A 20,663-nucleotide genomic window follows, 5' to 3' on the forward strand; every position below is an offset into this window, starting at 1 on the left:
CAAACCCAACATTTGATCCATTTTAGTCATTTATGCGGAATGCATAGTATAACATCTAAAAGTGGAACATATTAAAACAGTAATCATTTTTAAACTCTGGATATGAAAATAAATAACTACGAACACATCTCGAGTAGGGATTGCAGATCTCAATCTCATTTTTCATTATATAGTTTGAGTTTTTTTTTTAAAAAAAAAAAATTATTTTGATAAATATTTATAAACCTTTTGAATCAATTTAAGGATTTTATTAATTACATTTTTGACAACTACAAACTGTACTTATTTGTCTGTTTTGGGAATTCTAGGTTGAGTGTTCTGTTCACATGATACAATATACTGCCATCAGCCATGGGCATTATTATTAATTATGGCCTTGTTTACGTACTTGTTTAAGTAAATGTTTGTTTTATTTTCTCCCTGATGAAAGTTCCATAATGAACTGAAACGTTGGACTGATAAACCTAGTCATTTGATATATTATTGCCTGGTTAAAAATTCCTTGGAATGCTGCCGCTGTTTGCTCTCATATCTATTTTTATATGGATTAGCACCCAGGTTATGGACATTGGCTTAAGGTTGTGCGTTCCTACCTGCAGCACTATATATATATATATATATATAAATACTTCTATCTTGTTGTAAGCAGCGCACACTGGATGATTTTTTAAAAGGATTAATTTATTTTTCAAAATATTAAAAGCATAAAGCACAGATCAACGTTTCGGTCCTGGTCTTGGACCGTTGTCAAGATCACACCTGTTATTAAAAACAAAGCTTTATACACACATCAAAGCACTAAACAGGAAATGAAATCATTGACATTCAAATTAAGGATATCCTGTGGATCAAGGCAGTCATAGTGAACCATCATGGCAAATATGTAGTAAATAGCAACAATGTTGTTTTAAGCCAAAACAATTGTAGCACTCAGCAGCTATACAAAATTTTTATATACTATGTAACTATCCTGGATCTGACCACTGTGACCGACATGACTTATATCATTGCTCATCTCAGATTGAGAAAACAAGTAAGGGACAATTGTTCATTGAGACCGTGTGGCATAAGCGTATTTAGTTTTTTTATCCAAAAACACTCCCTTTGTAGGAGCATCTTGGATCGGTCCCCTCCCCTCCTAGGGGGTGGTATATGATCAATACCAATATATTTGAAGGTGGGTAAATGATGACCCTTTTCCAAAAAATGCTTTGCCACCGGTTTCGTAGTATGGTTGTCCCTAAAAGCCGTACTGATTGCCGAGCGATGACCATCCATTCGCTGGCGTAGGGTCAAATCTGTTTTGCCCACATACGACAAACCACATGGACAAGTGATCAGATATATTACGTGGGTGGTTGTACAAGTAATGTGGGACTTGATGTTAAATCGCCTGCCAGTGTGTGGATGTTTAAAGCTCTGGCCTGGGGTCATAAAACAACAACATAGAACAATTGTCCCTTACTTGTTTTCTCAATCTGAGATGAGCAATGATATAAGTCATGTCGGTCACAGTGGTCAGATCCAGGATAGTTACATAGTATATAAAAATTTTGTATAGCTGCTGAGTGCTACAATTGTTTTGGCTTAAAACAACATTGTTGCTATTTACTACATATTTGCCATGATGGTTCACTATGACTGCCTTGATCCACAGGATATCCTTAATTTGAATGTCAATGATTTCATTTCCTGTTTAGTGCTTTGATGTGTGTATAAAGCTTTGTTTTTAATACCAGGTGTGATCTTGACAACGGTCCAAGACCAGGACCGAAACGTTGATCTGTGCTTTATGCTTTTAATATTTTGAAAAATAAATTAATCCTTTTAAAAAATCATCCAGTGTGCGCTGCTTACAACAAGATAGAAGTGGATATTCGATACAGCGGCGGCACCTGGTTACTTCACCTTTAAGGTGTGCGCATGACCTTACCTGGTTTCAGTATATATATATATATATATATATATATATATATATATATATATATATATATATAGCAATTTATGGGACACATTTTGAAACCATCTCTACAGTTAATATTACCGTGTTAACACCAAAGTCATATGTAGTTTTTAAAGCTGTGTAATAAGTTTGGAGTGTGTGTGTAGTGGGTTGTAAAATTCTCAAGCCACATTTCTTCTTTCTCTGTACTTGCCCCATTAACGTCAATGGGTCACACCAGGTCTGAGGCAGTATGAAATATTTATATACTTTTCTCATGTCTTTCCTCAGCAGAACAACATTACTACAGTTCTCTTTCTTTTCTTCTGACACATTCTGCAAACCAGGTCACAATTTCTTTTATATCTCGGAATCTTCAAAAAAAAAGGAACAAAGCAACCTTATGTTAATTGGTAAAGTGCTTAGCAATTTTACACTTATATGTTTGAAAACATTTCCTTTAAAGTGGAAAATGTATTGCAGTACATTGTGGACAGTTAGAGGAGAATTCATAAAAATGTCATAAATATGTTGTATAAATATGTTATATTTGCACTGATTTATTCACAGACCAATGTTTCACCATTTTTCTGCCTCAAAATATGTTGTTTAATAATGGGCGTGTCTATTTTTGTGTTGCATGTACAAACTTTTGAGAATTAGTCGTACCCACACCATTTTTAAAGACATTTTTCCCCACAAAATGTCTCCGCCATAATGAAAATATTGAGGAACAATGTTGATAGATTAATTTGGCTTAGGTCTGTGCAGAGAACATTTTTGATGCACAAGCAACATTTTCACAATGCAATGACTGTTTTTATTACAGTGTATACAATACATCATAAAATCTGGCACCATTAAAGCAAATCCATAAAACTATAAGATTACTTCTGTGAATTTGTCGTGTTAAGAACTGTAAACTTACCAACACTTTTGTGAATTCCCCTTCAGAAAAGCTCAGTTTTGCAACACAAATCTTCTTTTAACTGTACAAAGAATAGCCTTTGTTAAAGTGTGTATAGTAAAGTATATTTTCCATAGTGGATGTTATTAGATGCCGTACATGGGGCAAATCCCTTCAAGTTGTGCAAAATTAGCTTCTGGTTTTCTCTTAAGACTATATAATGGAGTGCTGGGGTAATGTGATTAGCACAAGCCACACCTACATGCACCCAGCTGGTTTTAATTGAAATTTGGGGATCATCTGCATTTTTTACATTATTATATGTAAAAAAAATGAGAAACTCTCTCTCTCTCTCTCTCTCTCTCTCTCTCTCTCTCTCTCTCTCTCTCTCTATATCTATATCTATATCTATATCTATATCTATATCTATATCTATATCTATATCTATATATATATATATATCGGCACACCGGCACAGCACTGCGGAGTTGAAGTAATATGTTAGTGATATGTTAGTTCCTTGTAACATATCACTACAGGTTGAATAATTAGTACACTTATAGCATCCCTTTCTTAGTGGCCTGTCCAGCCAAGAACCTCCTTGTTTCGGGGAGTCTGATAAATACTTTACCACCAACAAGTCACTCACATTTCTTTCCCTCCAATATGCCCACAAGAGTCTTTTATTCTAAAAAAAAAAAAAGCAGGTTAGAATCTGTGTTAACAACCTTTAAGATCCAAACTTGTGTTGGACCAGGTGGTGGTGAAAATTAAATTTGGTTTGAAATGCTCACAAAGTTTATTATGTCCTAATAAATCCTCCTGTGAGAAAACCCTGGCCCCTAGATGCAAATGATTTGTCAAAGCCTGCTTATTGCGGGTGAAATGTACGTCAGGCGCATTTTAGTTTTGGTTAGGCAGGGTGACTGAATCACCAATATTGGTGAAGGGGTGGGCGATTTACAGAATCGCTGCCTGGGTAGTAGGGATGTAGCGAACGTCGGAAAAAAAGTTCGCGAACATATTCGCGAACTTGCGCAAAAATGCGAGCGGTTCGCGAACGGTTCGCGAACCCCATAGACTTCAATGGGAAGGCGAACTTTAACATCTAGAAAAGACATTTCTGGCCAGAAAAATGATTTTAAAGTTGTTTAAAGGGTGCAACGACCTGGACAGTGGCATGCCAGAGGGGGATCAAGGGCAAAAATGTATCTGAAAAATCTGCCTGTGTGTGCTTGGAAGAGATAGTGTAGGGGGAGAGCTGTTAGTGATTTCAGGGACAGATGATAGTAAGCTTGCTGGCTAGTAATCTGCTTGATACTGCTCTGTATTGGAGGGACAGAAGTCTGCAGGGATTTGAGGGACATTTTAGCTTAGGTAGCTTTGCTGGCTAGTAATCTACTGTTCTCTTTAAACAACTGCCATACGTTGACCTTGTAGGCATTGTTTGCCCAGTTTTTTTGGACGCAGCCACTGAAGCACAGTTGCCAGAAAAAATATGCCATATAAATGCTGAAAATAGTAATTTTTCGCCATACGTTGACCTTGTAGACATTGTTTGCCCAGTTTTTTTGGACGCAGCCACTGAAGCACAGTTGCCAGAAAAATTATGCCATATAAATGCTGAAAATATAAATTTTTTTGGTTGCAGCCACTGAAGCACAGAGGCCAGAAAAATTATGCCATATAAATGCAGAAAATATGCATTTTTTTGGTCGCAGCCACTGAAGCACAGTTGCCAGAAAAATTATGCCATATAAATGCTGAAAATATAAATTTTTTTGGTTGCAGCCACTGAAGCACAGAGGCCAGAAAAATTATGCCATATAAATGCAGAAAATATGCATTTTTTTGGTCGCAGCCACTGAAGCACAGTTGCCAGAAAAAATATGCCATATAAATGCTGAAAATAGTCATTTTTTGCCATATACGTTGAGTCAACGTATGGCAAAAAATTACTATTTTCAGCATTTATATGGCATATTTTTTCTGGCCTCTGTGCTTCAGTGGCTGCGGCCAAAAAAACTGGGCAAACAATGCCTACAAGGTCAACGTCGTTGACCTTGTAGGCATTGTTTGCCCAGTTTTTTTGGCCGCAGCCACTGAAGCACAGAGGCCAGAAAAAATATGCCATATAAATGCTGAAAATAGTAATTTTTTTGGTCGCAGCCACTGAAGCACAGTTGCCAGAAAAATTATGCCATATAAATGCTGAAAATATAAATTTTTTTGGTTGCAGCCACTGAAGCACAGAGGCCAGAAAAATTATGCCATATAAATGCTGAAAATATAAATTTTTTTGGTTGCAGCCACTGAAGCACAGAGGCCAGAAAAATTATGCCATATAAATGCAGAAAATATGCATTTTTTTGGTCGCAGCCACTGAAGCACAGTTTCCAGAAAAATTATGCCATATAAATGCAGAAAATATGCATTTTTTTGGACGCAGCCACTGAAGCACAGTTGCCAGAAAAAATATGCCATATAAATGCTGAAAATAGTCATTTTTTGCCATACGTTGACCTTGTAGACATTGTTTGCCCAGTTTTTTTGGTTGCAGCCACTGAAGCACAGAGGCCAGAAAAAATTAAACCAGTAGGGTTTGCACCCTAGTTTGTAACGGTGGCGGAGGGAGGAGGAGGACGCTAAAGGACAGCTGTGTGTGGAGTCATGAGGCTTGAAGAGAAGGACAGCTGCATAGAAGTCAGAACAAGTCTTCCGGCGTGCAGTAACCCTCCGAGATCCACCCCTCATTCATTTTAATAAAGGTCAGGTAATCGACACTTTTGTGACCTAGGCGAGTTCTCTTCTCAGTTACAATCCCTCCTGCTGCACTGAAGGTCCTTTCTGAGAGCACACTTGAGGCTGGGCAAGACAAGAGGTTCATGGCAAATTGTGACAGCTCTGGCCACAGATCAAGCCTGCGCACCCAGTAGTCCAGGGGTTCATCGCTCCTCAGAGTGTCGATATCTGCAGTTAATGCCAGGTAGTCCGCTACCTGCCGGTCAAGGCGTTCTTTGAGGGTGGATCCAGAAGGGTTGTGGCGCTGCCTTGGACAGAAAAACATTTGCATGTCTGACGTTACAGACTGGCCAAAGGGCTTTGTCCTTGCAGGTGTGCTCGTGGCAGGATTACTGGCACCTCTGCCCCTGGAATGTTGATGAGTTCCTGAAGTGACATCACCCTTAAAAGCATTGTACAACATGTTTTGCAGGCTGGTTTGTAAATGCCGCATCTTTTCGGACTTGTGGTATGTTGGTAACATTTCTGACACTTTATGCTTGTACCGAGGGTCTAGTAGCGTTGCGACCCAGTACAGGTCCTTCTCCTTAAGCCTCTTGATACGGGGGTCCTTCAACAGGCATGACAGCATGAAAGACCCCATTCTCACAAGGTTGGATGCAGAGCTATCCATCTCCGCTTCCTCATTATCAAGGACTGCATCATCCACGGTCTCCTCCCCCCAGCCACGTACAAGACCAGGGGTCCCCAAAAGGTCACCACTAGCCCCCTGGGAAGCCTGCTCCTGTTGGTCCTCCTCCTCCTCCTCCACAAAGCCACCTTCCTCCTCTGACTCCACTTCTGGCACCTCTCCCTGCGTTGCAGCAGGTGCCTGGGTTCGTTCTGGTGATTCCGACCAGAAATCGTGCGCTTCCAGCTCCTCGTCACGCTGGTCTACAGCCTCATCTGTCACTCGTCGCACGGCACGCTCCAGGAAGAAAGCGAAGGGTATTAGGTCGCTGATGGTGCCTTCGGTGCGACTGACCATATTTGTCACCTCTTCAAAAGGTCGCATGAGCCTGCAGGCATCGCGCATAAGCACCCAGTAACGGGGGAAAAAAATCCCCAGCTGTGCAGATCCAGTCCTACCACCCAGTTCAAAAAGGTACTCGTTGACGGCCCTTTGTTGTTGCAGCAGACGTTCCAACATAAGGAGCGTTGAATTCCAGCGAGTCTGGCTGTCAGAAATCAAACGCCTGACTGGCATGTTGTAGCGCTGCTGAATGTCAGCAAGGCGTGCCATGGCTGTGTAGGAACGTCTGAAATGGGCCGACACCTTTCTGGACTGGGTGAGAACGTCCTGGAATCCTGGGTACTTGGAGACAAAACGTTGGACTATTAAATTTAACACATGTGCCATGCAGGGCACATGTGTTAAATTGCCTAGTCTCAACGCTGCCAACAGATTGCTTCCATTGTCACACACCACTTTTCCGATCTGCAGTTGGTGTGGGGTCAGCCACCGATCGGCCTGTGACTGCAGAGATGACAGGAGTACAGATCCGGTATGGTTTTTGCTTTCCAGGCACGTCATCCCCAAGACAGCGTGACAACGGCGTACCTGGCACGTCGAATAGCCTAGGGGGAGCTGGGGGTGCACAGGTGTGGAGGAGGAGAAGGAGGACCCAGCAGCAGAGTAAGAAGAAGAAGAAGACGAGGTAGAGAGCGATGGAGGAGTAGAGGTGGTGGCAGAACCGCGTGCAATCCGTGGCGGTGACACCAACTCCACTGTTGTTGTTGAGCTACCCATTCCCTGCTTCCCAGCCATTACCAAGTTCACCCAGTGGGCAGTGTAGGTGACATACCTGCCCTGACCATGCTTGGAGGACCATGCGTCAGTAGTCATATGGACCTTTGGCCCAACACTAAGTGACAGAGATGCGGTAACTTGGCTCTGCACATGTTGGTACAGGTGTGGTATTCCCTTTTTAGAAAAAAAATTGCGGCTGGGTACCTTCCACTGCGGTGTCCCAATTGCTACAAATTTGCGGAAGGCCTCAGAGTCCACCAGCTGGTATGGTAAAAGCTGGCGGGCTAAGAGTGCAGACAAGCCAGCTGTCAGACGCCGGGCAAGGGGGTGACAGTCAGACATTGGCTTCTTACGCTCAAACATGGCCTTCACAGAAACTTGGCTGGTGGCAGATGACTGGGAATGGGAACAGGTGGTCAAGGTGGAAGGCGGAGTGGAGGGTGGTTCAGACGGGTCAAGGAGAGCAGAGGTAGAGCAGTAAGATGCTGGACCAGAAGGAGTGTGGCTTTTAGTTTGCCTGTTGCCTTTGAGGTGTTGCTCCCAAAGTGCTTTGTGCTTGCCGCTCATGTGCCTTCGCATAGAAGTTGTACCTATGTGGCTGTTGGGCTTACCAAGGCTCAGTTTCTGACTGCACTCATTGCAAATTACAATGCTTTTGTCAGAGGCACACACATTAAAAAAATCCCACACTGCTGACTTTTTGGAAGTGTGCGATCTGGCGGTAACAGTAGAAGTTGGCGGAGTTGGCGGTATTGGCGGCAATGGCGGGTGCGTTGGCCGGCTGAACACAGGTGCCGATACATGTTGTTGCCCTGCTGATCCCTGCGGGCTGTCCTCCCTGCTTCTTCTAAGTCTTATTCTCCTACTGCCTCTCTGACTCTCCGTCTCTCCATCTGAACTACCCTCCTCTTGCTCTCTTCTACTAGGCACCCACAAAACATCAATCTCCTCATCATCATTCTCCTCAGATGCATCAATTTCTTCTGACACATCACAGAAGGAAGCAGCAGCGGGGACCTCCTCCTCATCACTCATTATGTCCATCTCTATCGTGTTCTCTGCCAGAATTAAATCTGGTGTAAGGTCCTCATCTCCTTCATCTTCTTCTGGCAATAATGGTTGCGCATTACTCAGTTCAAGAAACTCATTGGAAAATAACTCCTCTGACCCCAGTGAAGAAGGGGCACCGGTGGTGGAGGAAGTGTTACGTGGGGTGGCCATAGCAGTGGAGGATGAGGAGGATGTTGTGGTAAAGTTAGAAACGGTAGAGGATGGGGTGTGCTGTGTAAGCCAGTCAACTACCTCTTCAGCATTTTGGGAGTTCAGGGTCATTGGCTTTTTAAAACTGGGAAATTTGCTAGGGCCACAGGATTGCATAGCAGCACGGCCCCTAGCACGGCCTCTGCGTGGCGGCCTGCCTTTGCCTGGCATTATTTTTAAAAAAACAACAACAACAACAAAAACTCAGTTGGTTTTTCTGGAAACGATAATACACACAGCTAGATGGCGGGTTGAAGAAAACACTGTGCAAATAATGCCTACAAAGTCAACGTATACACTACTACGGCGGTGGATACGGATTACGTAAAATATATGAATGCTGCTTGAAAAAAAGTAACTCAAGTGGTTTTTCTAGAGACGATAATATTATCAATATTTAGACAAAATGTGAACAAGCTCACACAGCTCGATGGCGGGTTGAAGAAAACAGTGTGCAAATAATGCCTACAAGGCCAACGTATACACTACTACAGCGGTGGATACGGATTACGTAAAATATATGAATGCTGCTTGAAAAAAGTGACTCCGGTGTTTTTTCTGGAGACGGTAATATTATGGATATTTAGACAGAATGGGAACAAGGTCACACAGCTCGATGGCGGGTTGAAGAAAACAGTGTGCAAATAATGCCTACAAGGCCAACGTATACACTACTACAGCGGTGGATACGGATTACGTAAAATATATGAATGCTGCTTGAAAAAAGTGACTCCGGTGTTTTTTCTGGAGACGGTAATATTATGGATATTTAGACAGAATGGGAACAAGGTCACACAGCTCGATGGCGGGTTGAAGAAAACAGTGTGCAAATAATGCCTACAAGGCCAACGTATACACTACTACAGCGGTGGATACGGATTACGTAAAATATATGAATGCTGCTTGAAAAAAGTGACTCCGGTGTTTTTTCTGGAGACGGTAATATTATGGATATTTAGACAGAATGGGAACAAGGTCACACAGCTCGATGGCGGGTTGAAGAAAACAGTGTGCAAATAATGCCTACAAGGCCAACGTATACACTACTACAGCGGTGGATACGGATTACGTAAAATATATGAATGCTGCTTGAAAAAAGTGACTCCGGTGTTTTTTCTGGAGACGGTAATATTATGGATATTTAGACAGAATGGGAACAAGGTCACACAGCTCGATGGCGGGTTGAAGAAAACAGTGTGCAAATAATGCCTACAAGGCCAACGTATACACTACTACAGCGGTGGATACGGATTACGTAAAATATATGAATGCTGCTTGAAAAAAGTGACTCCGGTGTTTTTTCTGGAGACGGTAATATTATGGATATTTAGACAGAATGGGAACAAGGTCACACAGCTCGATGGCGGGTTGAAGAAAACAGTGTGCAAATAATGCCTACAAGGCCAACGTATACACTACTACAGCGGTGGATACGGATTACGTAAAATATATTATGGCTGCTTGAAAAAAGTGACTCCGGTGTTTTTTCTGGAGACGGTAATATTATGGATATTTAGACAGAATGTGAACAAGGTCACACAGCTCGATGGCGGGTTGAAGAAAACAGTGTGCAAATAATGCCTACAGGGCAAATAATGCCTAAAAGGTCAACTTATACACTACTACAGCGGTAGTAAAATAAAAAAAAGTAAAATAAAAAAAAATGAATATTAAAAAAAAAAAATTAAAGTTGGTGCTGCTGAACTACTAGGAGCAGCAGATTAGCACACCAGTCCCACTCCCCAACACTGCTAGACTAATAGCACTGGGCTCTTATAGTAGTAGTAGTAGTAGTAGTAGTAGTAAAACAACAAAAAAATAAATAAAAGCAGTCCTTACAAGGACTACTGTTATTGCAGCAGTCAGCAGATGAGATCAGAAGCAGGACAGCTGCCCACTGCAGCTACATACAGAGCACTGCAGTAGAAGGTAGATTACTAGCCAGCAAAGCTACCTAAGCTTAAATGTCCCTCAAACCCCTGCAGACTTCTGTCCCTCCAATAACAGAGCAGTATCAAAACGATTACTAGCCAGCAAACTTTCAACTGTCCCTGAAATCACTAACAGGCAGCAGCTCTCTCCCTACACTATCTCTTCAGCACACACAGGCAGAGTGAAAAAACGCTGCAGGGCTTCGGTTTTTATAGGGAAGGGGAGTGGTCCAGGGGAGAGCTTCCTGATTGGCTGCCATGTACCTGCTGGTCTGGGGTGAGAGGGCAAAAAAAAGCGCCAACAATGGCGAACCCAAAATGGCGAACGTCGCGCGACGTTCGCGAACTTCCGGCGAGCGCGAACACCCGATGTTCGCGCGAACAAGTTCGCCGGCGAACAGTTCGCGACATCTCTACTGGGTAGCTTAAACTAATGCCGACAAAACTAAGCCATAGACTCTGTATTATTAATTAGTGGGTCAACTTTTGATGCCACCTAGACATAGCAATTCCTCGCTAGCAACGGGGGGGTATGTTTGTTGGTGAATAGGTGACGGACCTGTTCAAGACCATCAATTATTGGGTGGTGGATGTAACTAGGGGACAACTGAGAGGTCACTCATATTGCTCACAGTTTGTGAGACCCTTGTTTTTGTTTTGCTTTATGCAAGTACCGTAATTGTGTATCACACCACGCCATTGTAGCTACTCAGTGCAAACTGGAGTGGCTCACTACAGACTCTATACATTAGCGTTGCATTTGACCCAGGGGTGGTGAATCTCGCTTTACCTGATCAGGGTTCATTGCCTCCCTGTGTCTAACTTGATTTTAAATGCTTTTCTGGACCAATCTTTTTTAATCATTTAGCAGTAAAAGTTACGTTTTAATCTTGTTCCGTGGGTGTCTGGGCTCCTGGATGGGGTGGTGCAACCTCAAGGGTTAACTTTTCCTCTTCCTTTTCTCAATAAGGCTATTTCTGTCTGTCATTTTTTTTATATAGTGTAGTGCCGACCCTACCACCCTGTTTATAGATGGTCACTTCCAGGTAATGGATGCTCTGCATACTAAAGTCAGTCTAATAGGAGAGTCAAGTTAGGTGTTAGGCTTTCCCAAAGATTCAGCCAATGCCCTTTTGTTGAAGTTGAAGACAAAGTCAGAGAAGGCAGTATATTCAAGCACAGAATACAGAAGCATTTACACATATATTTATCACATATCATATAATATCAAAAGCATTGGTTTTTATTTTGATTGCTTTAAGGCATTTAGCATCATTATGATAACTTGGTATCTGGGTAAAAAAGTTTGTATCTAGCCAGACTTTAACTTTTAAGCTACTTCTGTTTCTTAATAACTCTTCACTTAATTTATTTATTACTGTCCGAATTCCTGTCCTTCTGGCATGAGTTATTAGGTTCCGCATTTTAGCTGTTAAATTCTGCAAAAAGCTGCATTTTATAAAATCATTACTGTTTGAAAATATATGCTTTACATAAAACATATGATTGCAGAAAGGAGCCACAATAGATGAAAGGTCATAAACTGAAAATGAAAGGTCATGTAGGACTCAGATTAGGCTACATACTAATCAGGATTTAACATGTGTAAAAGATAATAATTGGTCTTCAGTCTCTGTCCAAAAAATGAATAGGTCATTGATGTTATGTTTATAGAAACAAATTGTGTCCCCCCCCCCAGTGGTAACAAAAACTGTGCCTAATAGAGTTCCATATTAGCAAAGGAGGGACGTTCAAAGCCATTGTGCTTCCAGACCTCTGTAGATAGTAGATATCTTTAAATAAAAAGTAATTGTGGGACAAAATAAAATCTAATAATGTGACACTGTGGTGCTTTTTCAGCTCTTCTTTACATACTTCAATTCCCAGTTCATGTGAAAATACTGTGTATAAGCTAGAGACATCCATTGTCAGGAGCAAAATTCAGATGGTGCAAGTGGTATATGTTATATCACTTGTCTATCTTTGCTCCTTCATTGCTGTACTCAAACCTAAATACCTTTGCACTGTTTAATAAATATTATATTTTATAAAGAAGAAGTTTTGAGAGTTACAGTTTAGCAGCATCTAAACTTTCCTCCAGTCATATACAAGGACTCAGCTGGGCAAAAGATCACCAATGTAATGATGTTCTGCTTGATTATAGCTCAAAAAAAGATAAAGCTATCAAAAAAGGGTAACATTACACTGTATGTATTTGACAGCTGGAAAGAGTGGGCAAATTTACTCTTGCACAGAATATGGTACCTAGCCATGAAAAATGCTAAAGTTAGAATACAGTTACATTAAAAAAAGCTATGTGAATTAAAATCTACATTGTTGTAATAACTAATGTTTGTTGTATGAATGCCAATGATCTCTATTTTATAAATGATTGTTAAAATTGCTTCTGAACTTATACCATAGGTTTCCACAAGGTGTCCTTCTTGGTCTACAGCACTGCAGCTGAAAACCTTTCCATTCAAGGGCTCATTCATCATGTTGAGTTCTGCTGGTCTTTTCACAGACAATGAAGGGAAATCGGCCTTTTCAGGAGAGCCACTTTGTTGTTTACACAAAAGAGTTTTGCTGTTAACACATGTAAGGTAATGGGATCCCCTACAGGCTCCTAACAGGGCCTAACACATGAGTTTGGCTGATGGATTACCCACACCATTCATCTAAATTATGTCACACGCAATAAGCAACCTGTTTAATCTGCCTACACGAAGGGCTTGGTTTGTTACTGTTGACACTTTTTAGTACTCTTTTGCTCTCAATGCACTAAATGACAGACTATGCCCAATACAACTCCTTCTCATTTAAGGGATTTCACATCTCTATAGAGATAATCATTTGTAAACTTCCTTAAATAAAGACCTTCAAAATAAGATTTATTAGGGTCTACCATGTTGCTGTCTTGTTAGCTTTTCTTTCTGCCCTTCATATCTCTCTTACTCTGCCCTTCTGGGAACAGAAGTTTTTGTGACTTTTTTGTCAATATTAACATTTGGGCAAGCACAAAGGTTTCTATTCACATCTAAGTAAACACACACACTAAATTCTTGTTGGTTGCAACATGTAACAGATACACATACTGCACCTATTATCCAGAAGTATCTGGACCCTGTGCTTCTAAATAAGTAATCCAAAATGATTGTTTTGTCTCCAATAAGGATTAATTATATCTTAGTTAAAATGAAATACAAAGTACTGTTATAGAAAAAAAAAGAAAATAATTAAAAAAAAATAAACATTTTAATTATTTGTCTAAAATGGAGTATATAGAAGATGCCCTTCCAGCTATAGGGATAATGGATCCCATACCTGTATAACATTCTGAATAATTAGAAATAGAAAGTGAATTACTTTTATGTGATCTATCAAATATCGGTAGGCAAATAATTAATTTGTTGGTGGAATAAATTGATTACAAAATATAGAGAAACTATACTTTAGTGGAATATAATAGGTTTTAGTAGCATTCCATTTGCTTTTACATCTCATTCTTCCTTCTTTGTCTCATTCATTTTATATCTTTCCTCAATTTTTTTTTACAATGTGTGATTATTGTGATTTTTTTTTGTCTGGAAAAAGAATTCTTTCCTGCAGATCTGATAAAAATAGATGAATACAAGTGGGTCAGAGACACTAGAATTCATTGCTGGGACAGAGTAAACAGCTCTCAAACATGTTTGGTTTCTGTGATAGGCACTATTATAACTTTGCAGTGCAATTTTCTGTTTGTTTAAGAAGAGAGTCAGATCATTTCATCATGTCTTGCACATTCCTTTTTAGCTCTACATTTCTACTGAACGCATTTAATCTGCTTTGTAATAAATTTAGCAAGGTGTTAAAATAAATGACTGCGATAATCATCAGGTTCCTCTAAAATGTACTTTAAAATACACTGACATGAATTTGATTTTGAATGTCAAGGTACATATTACCATATAGTGTATTTGCAACAGGTTACTGTATTGGATAGTATAAAACGGAAACGTGTTAACTGTATAATTATAATTATCTTTCAAGTCACATGGGTTTTGTGTAATTAAATTCATACACATACAGACACACACACACACAAAAACATTCCATTCAGTTTACATTGATCATTCTCGCCATTGTCAATTATTGCACCTTAAATATTGCAGGTTTAACAGCTGCCATGGAATGTAATATTTGTGCATTTTCAGCCCTTATCACATATCATTTAACATAATCCTGTTATCAATAGTTTTATGAAAATTAGAGTGATACTTACCAATCATGCTGAAGACTGTATATTCCATGAAAATGTAAGTAAAGTATCTTCTTTTTGTTGTGGTTTCTTATGGAGAAATGAAATCTACCTATATGCTTCCTATCCCTTGTAACCTAGGTGCTTAAAAATGGTTTTGGTGGGGCATTATTTCCTGAATTTCTTCATTAACTGTGTTAAAATTATTTTACTTGTACAGGTATTGTACCTGTTATTCAGAATGCTCAGGACATGGGGTTTTCCGGATAACAGATCTTTCTGTAATTTGGGTCTTCATGCCTTAAGTCTACTAGAAATTAATTTAAACATTAAATAAACCCAAAAGGCTGGTTTTGCTTCCAATAAGGAGTAATTATATCTTAGTTGGGATCAAGTAGAAGCTACTGTTTTATTATTACAGAGAAAAAGGAAATAATTTTTAAAAATTTGGATAAAATGGAGTCTATGGGAGACAGCCATTCCATAATTCAGAGCTTTCTGGATTTTGGGTTTCCGGATAAGGAATCCTATACCTGTACTTACATCTAATTAAAAAGCAGAATGCATCTGTATAACTCCTCTTGTAGCAGCTAAATCTTACCCCTGATGGAATATCTGAAGTCCAGTTGGACAAAAGTGCCTATGGAAACAAGTTTTACACAGGCCTTATATTTTAAGAAATGTCTTATAGGAATCTTACTCCAAACCAATTCCAGAAGGCATACACAGTAAATAAAATAAACATGGCAGAGAAATCTGGCTTGCGACTATACCAAATGTCTAATCAACTATTGAGACAATGTAACTCTGTTAAAGCAGGAAAAGGAGCAATGTAAGAATTCAATAAAAAAATAACATATAAAAAACATACAATAAAATATTTACAAAATCATGAAAAGCAACAGAAATATTTTGTAAGAGTTGCCTATCTTCTATGGTGGAAGGCTTACAGTCTGAAGGCTTATTAGGTATAAGGTTTTGTATATAGAATTAGGGCTAGAGTTGGTATAGGAGTTTGAGGCAGAATGTTAGCAGAGGCAGAATGTAGGGGTCACGGGATGGGAGAGGAGAGACACTCCAGACAGAAGAGTAGTAAGCGCAACCAACCCTAGGGGGCTGAGTCTGGGTTGGCATCCAGCCAAGGATCCCAAACCTTTTCAAACTTTTGGGGACACTTTCTGGCCATATACGTGAGTTTGATGACTGGCAGTTTACTGTTTATCAATTGCACCCATTGTTTGACTGTAGGCGCTTGGGGACTCATCCACTTCATCGCGACAAGTTTCTTTGCATAGAAATACAATGACTTTAACAATATCCTGGTTTTATTTAGGGGAACCACCTCATCAACAAGTCCGAGGAGGCATATCTCTGGAGCAACCACTCCCGGGAGGAGGAGTTGTTCCGAAAGATATTTTACCACTTTGGTCCAGTATGCATGAACTAGGGGGCAAGCCCACAGCAGGTGGAAAAACCCAGTATCCGGGGCCTGACATTTGGGGCAGTTGGCATCAGGGTTTCTGCCCATCTTTTTGAGCCTCAGTGGGGTAATATAGGACCTATGCATTATGCGGTACTGGACCATTTTATCCCTAGTGGAGATCAGAAAATCATAGACTCCCTCAACTGCATCCTCCCACATTGCATCATCTAAGTGAGGTAGATCCACAACCCATTTACTCATTACCCTCCCAAATGGGCTGCCAAGGGCAGAGATCAGAGACTTGTAGAGGTCTGATACTAATTTTTTGGGGCTAGGGTCCCATAGTCTGCGTTCATATTGTGGAACCACAGTAGAAATTGACTGTGAGCCAAACTGGGACATAAATGCATGTCGCAATTGGAGATATCGGTACAGTTGGATCGTGGGGTGGTGCAGCTTCTCCTTGAGTTGGGCCAGAGTAGGGAAGGAATCACTGAGCAGCAAATCATTCAAGTGTCGAACCCCCAATTTGGGCCAGTAGTGAAAGTCAGGTAAACAAGAAAAGTGGGGGAGGTTTGAGTTCCTCCATATTGGAGCATATGGCGAGGGCAGGGGACTACTATGGGTCAGCAGTTTGTGAACTATAGCCCATATCTTTTGCGGGATGAACAGCACTGGCGGCAGTTCGGGGGTGTCCTTGCGCCTCCTGTACGGGGCATTCCTAATAGCCTCCAGGGAGCCAGCAACAGAGGCATGAAGTGCAGTCAACGTATTCTCAGGGTCAGGGCAAAGCCAATTATGTATAAACATCAACTGTGAGGCATAGTAGTAGTAGCGAAGGTGCGGAAGGGCAAGGCCTCCCTGTTGCTGAGGGGCCATGAGCGAGAACTTGCTGATCCTAGGGGATTTATGAGCCCATATAAAGGGAAGTAAAATAGTATCTATGTGTTTGTGGACTGGAGGGCCAATCCACACCGGGGCATGTTGCATCACATACAGATATTTAGGCAAAACAATAATTTTAAATAAATTCACTCTGCCCCATACCGTGAGTGGGAGACGCTCCCATTGACTTGCTTTGGCTTTAAATGAGTGTGTCACTGGATCAATATTATCCGCCACATACTCATCCAGTTTGTTAGATATGACGATCCCTAGGTATTTAAATTTAGACACCCATTGCAGACCCAGAGTCACACCTTCAGTACGGGGCGCTTCAATAGAAAAGAGAGTGGATTTGTCTTTGTTTAACAGTAGGCCACTAAAAGTACCAAAATGATCAATCAGTTCCAGCGCCTTGCACAAAGAATTTTCGGGGTCAGCTAAGAACAACAAAATGTCATCTGCATATAGGGCTGTCTTTTCTTCCAACCTACCATATTTAAGCCCAATTACACTATGAGTTTGACGTATCATTATGGCCAATGGCTCTATTGCCAGAGCAAACAGCAGGGGGGAAAGCGGGCATCCCTGCCTAGTGCCCCGAGATAAGGGGAAAGCTCTAGAGAGGGTGTTATTTACCTGGATGCGGGCAGATGGGGATTGGTAGAGCAGCTGAATCCAATTTATGAAGGTGCGGCCTATTCCAAAGTTCTCCAACACCTTCCATAAATAGGACCACTCAACGGAGTCAAATGCCTTGGTGGCATCAAGGGATGCTATCGTCCTGGCGCCCACATTATCATGTTTAATTTGGAGATGAGAGAATAATCGTCGTAGGTTAATGGCAGTGCTCTTGTTAGGCATAAAGCCTGTTTGATCCGGGTGGACTATCGTAGCTATTACTTTATTCAGGCGCAGGGATAAAATTTTTGCTAGGACTTTCACGTCCGTATTAATAAGGGAGATGGGACGGTAGGAGGCACAGGAGTCAGGGTCTTTGCCTTCTTTAAGGATGAGAATTATAGTGGCAGCATAAAAGGATGGCGGAAGCGTGCCCGTCTCACAGGCCCCAACAAGTGTGGCATGCAGTTTGGGAGTTAAGTGGTCACTAAGAAAGCGGTACCATTCGGCCGGTAGACCGTCCGGTCCAGGGGTTTTCCCTGGAGACAAGGTCCCAATAGCTTCTGCCACTTCGCCTAGAGTAATGGGGGCATCTAAATAAGAGGATTCCGTTGGGCTGAGCCTAGGGAAGGCAATGCCCTGGAGATACAGATCTAAGTCAGCACTGGAGCTAACACTTCAGCAATGTCCTCCGCCTCAGTCATATAGCGCCCGGCAGTGTCCTTAATTCTAGCTATTAGTGTGGGGGGGTTACTTAATTTAGCCAAATACGCCAGAGTCTTGCCATTTTTATCTCCCTGATCAAAAATCTTCTGGTTAACATACAGTAATTTTTTGCGAGTGGCTACAGTTTGAGCAAGCTCAAGGTCTCTCTGGGCAGCGATCAGCCGTTGGTGGCTCTCCACCGTGTCATGATCACAATAGACTCTTTCGGCTGTAAGGACTGCCTCAGCAGCTGCACTAATGGTTTGCTTGGTTTCCGTTCGCACTTTGGCAATTGCTGAAATTAACGTGCCCCTAGCTACTGCCTTGGAGGTTTCCCATAATGTGTTAGCCTGCGCTGAGTGGGCGTTAGTTTCCCAGTACTCCACATATTCCTTGACACAAGTCTCAGCTATATCTGTAGTGTTAAGCCACATGGGAGAAAGACGCCACTGGAAGTGGCGGGCTCGGGGCGCGATGTTCAGTACAAGATACAGTGGGGCATGATCAGATAGAGCCCTAGGGAGGTAAGTGGCCTCAGTCACCATTTGGGCAAAGTCTGGGGTGCCCAGTGCCATATCTATGCGGGACAGTGAGCCTTTACCCACAGAGTGACACGAAAATTGTTGTTCAGTGGGGAACTTGTGTCTCCATACGTCTAGTAACCCTATTGCGTCCATCCACTGATTGAGTGGGGAGGCCTGCGTTAAGGGGGAATGTAACCTATCCAGCGTGGGATCTAGCACTGTGTTGAAATCGCCCGTGACACAGATTGGACATGGTAGATATGCAGAAAGTTTGGCAAATATTAGTTCTAGTAGATCCAGTTTAAAGGGAGGAGGCATATAAATGTTGACCATGATCAGTTCCTGATTATTGATTTTACAATGCAGGATTACAAATCTACCGAAGTGATCGGTGTTAACATTTAGCAATACATAATTCAGATGTTTGTGTACTAGTATAGAGACCCCCCTGGAGTACGTGGAGTAGGAAGCATGGTACATTTGATTGACCCACCGCTTTTTTAGAGCCAGCAGTTTTTGGCCAACCAGATGCGTCTCCTGTAAAAGGAGGATGTCAGGTGTATATCTCCCAAGATAGTCAAACACAAGGGCCCTTTTAAATTTGGAATTCAGCCCACGTACATTCCACGACACCACCTTTACGTCCCCCATTTGAAGTAGTTTGTAGAATTAATGACAGCATACCGCCATATACTCCAGAGTGCCTGTAAACTCCCCTCCGCCCGCATAGATGTCAAGATAGTAAATGCATAGCCTACTGTACATAACAACACATACACAACAAACACCCCAACTGATTCCCTAACCCACCCTGCCAGACTATACCATATAGACGGCCTGTACCCCGAACTGGTTCCCATCAGAAGAGTTAGCAAGTGCTAAGTTCTTGAAGCATGTCCAGGCTGACCGTACTGTAAGCCAAGGACAGCAACCTCCTTTTGCAGCGGACAATCCCTTGCCAGTGGACAACGTGGAGACGCTCCGAAAATCAAAAACAACAGTGGGCACGCGGGTCACACTCCGAAAAAGAGGGCTAACAGTAGCAGTGCTGGTAGACAGGACAATAGCCAGTGTAGAAATATAAGCAGGGGATCGAGGTCTCCCGCCTAGACATATATGCAGCAGGCAAACAAAAGATAACTGCACAAATGTATCCAAAGTATAATTGTGTGGTGGAGGTGCCGCGGCCCAGCGCCTCATGGTGGCATGTCCAGAAAGTCGCAGGAGCACACACGGTTCCCAGAGCAAGAACCCACAGAGAGGGGGCTCCCTCCACAAAAATAAACAAATCCCGAACAACATAAGTGCCCAACAGGCCCATATACTCACAGACCCCCCCCCCAGGCTACTCCTGTCGCCGTGGCGGGCTGCCACGCGGGCCATTCTGTTGCCTCCACGTATTCAGCCATTGATCAACTTCCAAGGGGGAGCCAAAAAACCATGTAGTGGCACCATCTACGATCCGCAACTTTGCAGGATAAATCAACGAGTAGGTTATTCCGGCTTCCCGCATCCTCTTCTTGACCCCTAGAAAAGAGGCACGCTGTTTCTGCACGGCTGGGGAATAATCCGGGTAGAGACTGATAGGGCTTCCATTCCAGGTGAGGGGGCCCTCCTTCCGTGCCGCGACCAGTGCCGCATCTCTGTCCCTATAGTTGAGGAACCGCATAATGAACGGCCTCGGGCTCGAGCCAGGT

The sequence above is a fragment of the Xenopus laevis genome, chromosome 1S, assembly GCF_017654675.1.
Source record: "Xenopus laevis strain J_2021 chromosome 1S, Xenopus_laevis_v10.1, whole genome shotgun sequence".
NCBI classification, from domain to species: Eukaryota; Metazoa; Chordata; class Amphibia; order Anura; family Pipidae; genus Xenopus; species Xenopus laevis.